Source organism: Centrocercus urophasianus, unplaced genomic scaffold (assembly GCF_019232065.1).
Source record: "Centrocercus urophasianus isolate 14NV4802_14NV808 unplaced genomic scaffold, USGS_Curo_1.0 seq_31, whole genome shotgun sequence".
Lineage (NCBI taxonomy): Eukaryota > Metazoa > Chordata > Aves > Galliformes > Phasianidae > Centrocercus > Centrocercus urophasianus.
This window is the reverse complement of record NW_024884878.1, coordinates 2,967,338-2,971,463: the sequence shown is the minus strand read 5'-3', so window position 1 is coordinate 2,971,463 and position 4,126 is coordinate 2,967,338.

The window sequence follows — 4,126 nt, the reverse complement described above, 5'->3', positions numbered from 1 at the left end:
TGTCAGCCTCTAAGAATTTTTATCTTCTGGATAGCAAAGGGATTTGAAGGGAAAAGCTTAACTCCGTGGTATGGGTAAATCCCTTCCTCCCTTCCTCCCTTCCTCCCTTCCTCCCTTCCTCCCTTCCTCCCTTCCTCCCTCCCTCCCTCCCTCCCTTCCTCCCTTTCTTTCCTCATTATTATACATACAACTTCCTGAATACAGAAAGTGTTAATTTTTTCTTTTATCTTGACAATATTGCTAATTTTAATACATTTCCCATCAGCTGATTTATTGCTCTCTTCCATAAGTTGTGGGTTATTTTTACTGGAAATCTGGCTTCATTTCTTCTTTTTCAGAGTTGTTTTTTGTTTGTTTGTTTGTTTTCGTGTTTTTTTTCCCCCTCCTTTTTTCCTCCAGCCTGTAGAATCGTGATTTTAGTTTCACGCTTTCAAAGTTATTTGACTCCTTTTCTTGTTAAGAGTATTTTTTGCACAGTTTGCCCATTGGAATGTTTACCATATACATTCTTTTCTCTTGATCTTCTCTGTCAGTTCTTATTCTGTAAACATTTTTCTCTCTTATTAGTCAAAAACCCATTTCTTTCCCTGTTACTAAGGCCGCACTGATATCTCATAAAGCTGTGGCTCGTATTTACTTTAGAAGTGCAAATATTAATCTATTTATTCTCCTGATAATAAACACTGTTTTTCTAAATGAAACGTATCACATGGTCTTGGAAGATATTTTATTTTCCTGAAGTCACTTTTTAGAGTCTTAGTTGTATTATTTTGTCCCATGCAAATGAGTGTTTACATGTGGAAATATAACACTGAACCTGCATTTTTTTGGCCCACTGCTCTGGTTGAGCACTCTTTCTTAGCACGATCTAAGTGGAGCTAGCAGATAATTTGGGGTCATTCATTGTTCCTTGTAGCAAGCTGTGAAAGTTGCATGGGAAATACTTAGTTTGAAGAAATAGAAAATTTTCTACAGTTCCCTTTTTCTCCCTTTCACTAAGAATAAGTTTTGAGAAATGTTAGAATTAGAAATGTTTAATAACAGGTCTGGGAATTCTAAATTTTCCCTTGGTCCACATGAGCAAAACTCTACCTCCAGTAGTAGAACACTCTGGAAAAGGTGATTTTTTTTATGCTTTTGACTGGTGATGTAGCTGCCTATTTTCAGATTGTCACAGAAGTAAAATAATTTTAATATGTTTGGGAGTTACATGAAGACTTTCTGATGCTGCTAGCAATTAATTAATCTCCATACGTCAGCTCATATGAAAGCAACAAAGAAATTCTGACTTATTCTTATTGCATGGCAATTACATAGAAGGTTATCCTGTATGTGATAGCTTGGGATTACAGTCTTTAAGGTTATAGCTACAGAGAATTTTCCTTTATTTTTACATTTCTTACTTTCTCTTTCCCCTACAAAGATTACTTAACTCTAAATAAATGTGTATCAGATATATTCATTTGCATCGGCTTTCTCAGGCCTACTGAAGTTGAAAAGTTCAGGAGATATTCTGAAGAGTATTCCCCCTTGACTCAGCTGTCACAGTAAAAATGATTCAGGTTCCTACAAAGCTTGATTTTTTCTTAATTCCCTGCTGAATTGTGGCACTCAAGATTTCTCCTAGCTCTGGTTTAAATTCTAGTTTGAGACTTCGAAGACATCCTCAGAGCAGGGAATTTGGTTTCCTTTCACCTTTTCCATTTATCCTTTTCCTTTTCTCTCTACAGTTACCAGTGGTTTCCTCTTCTTCACACTTCCATCTGCTTTGTAAGCAAAATTGTTACTTTTCTTACAGATAGCACCCTCAGCTTTCCTCCTAGTTCAGCTATTGAATTTACTTTTCTTGGACAAATGTGATGCCTTGGTTTTTTTTGTTTTTTTTTTTTTTTAACCAATGAATTCCTTGAACTCTTGTACGGAATTTAGTGCAAAAGTGCTGGAGTAATGCACCAACCTTTGCTGTGCATTACTCACAGCTGTATTTTTTGTATACAAAAATACAGCTCCACACTTCTTCTACACAAGAAAAGTATTCAACTTTTCTGCAGTAGCATAATCACAATAAGCCCCCTACAGTTTTCCTATTTTTTCTTTATCCTTCCCTAACCCTTGATAGGAAAATTGGATTGAGTGACTTGCCAAGATCCTATAATGAGACTGCAACCCTGTTTGAAATTCCCTTTAGTAGGTTCTTGTTGATTGTCAATCTGTTGATCATGTTGAATACTTTCTCCCTTCACTACTGCATGATTTCAGGGAGGCAAATACCCTAAGAAGCTATGAGCCTGCATTCTGTGATGAGCTTTGGAAACATGCTGCTAATTGCCATGGCTGTGATTCTCAGTTTGACTGATAGCTCTAGGAATCAAAGTGTTGTCTCTGGAGTTCAGCATGATTTACAAGTGAGCCCTCTGGCTTTCTTATTGCCAACCATTAGCAACATTTCTCCCTAAATGCATAACAGTCTACAAGCTTTTCAACTTTCTGTGCATGTGAGTGTAAATGGTCTAATATACATTAAGTTTTGTTTAACAAAGAATGCTTTTATTCTTAAGGTTAGGTATATGCATATGAAATAAGTGTGCACATAACAATCAACCTGTGGGCTACTATCACATGCATACTGTAATTCTTTATGTGATTTACTATGATGTTTTTTGTTGCTCTTGTTGATGTGTATGCATTTATTTAAATGAGGTCTTATAACTTCATAAATTTAAATAAAAATCTGGACATGTTTTGTTTTCAAAATATCTCCCATATAACTCAAGTTTTTTTTTCAAAGCCATTTCTATAAATCAAAATACGCACATCAGATCGAATATAAGAAAAAAAAAAAGTTTTAGTAAGAAAAAGATGGATGTACGCATGTCCACTTTATGATAAGTGCTGAAAATATAATACAGATATATTTGTGGAGTTTGTTGAGACCCTGTTATGAAAAATTCTCAAAAAAGTATCATAGTATCAATTCCTTGCACAGATGCTAGTATGTGTGTGGAGTAGGAGTATATGTGCACATATATTGTGTATGTGTAATATTTTTCTGCACAAAAATCAGATTTCTTGTTTGTATTTTGCAGTCTGTAACAAATTTTTGTGTGACTGAAGAGCCTCACGCTCTTGTCTTCTTGCAAATAGGTTTCTAAAAGAAAATTGAAATATTAAATAAATACCGTCTTCATTAACTTCTCCACAGTTTTTCTGCTTAGAACAAAAATGTTCAGGGAGGAGAACGACTATCAGTAGGTGAGTATTGAGTCTCGGACTATTTGTGTTAAATCAGTCCATACAGATCTGTTGGACATTCAGATCTGCACATGATTGTGCTGAGACATCTGGTTTCACTGCTCTCAATTTTTTTTCAATGATGGTGAAGATAAGGTGAGGCTACCAACTGGAGAAAGACAGATATCATGCCCATTTTGAAAAAGAACAAGAAAGTTGGTATGGGGAAATGCCAGTCACTCTGACTTCATCCCACAAGAAAATCAGACTATGTGACCATTTGGAGCACTGTGAGAATCCTTCTTAGTTTTTTTTTGGCTCAAAGCTTGCTTCCTGAGGTTTTTCTCGTGATAAGACTCGGAGTGACTTGTCAAGGAGGCAACTGATGGGTGCTAACTGTGTGACAATCGATATCGCTTTGGGAACATTTGCAAGCCCCTTCCCCCAGAGCTGCTTGCTCTATAGAAGAGCGGAAGAGAGCGCTCAGCAGTGTTCACTGGCGGAAGATCTGGCCTGTGGCCAAACCGCTCCAGCTAAGAATGGAAGGCTGGGGGATGATACCATTGTATCTTGCGGAGGCAAGATGCTAGTTGGTGCCTCCCTGCTTCCTCTTATCTGCTGGCAAGGCCAGAAAGATAAGAACAAAGGAGGTTCCTGCTGAGATCCCAGAGCCAGAAGCTGCCACCGCAAGGAGAACTGACTCAACCACCTTGGGTTTGATCTGTCACTCAAAGGAGAGCTGATTCGACCACTTTGGATTTGAGCTGTCACTCCAAAAATAGCTGACTCAACCACTTTGAAGCATTGAAAAAGGGCCATCATCACCATGGTTGTCGTCGTCGTTGGTAACAGGACAACAATGCCTGACGACCCACCGCTACTGAGGATCAAAGAC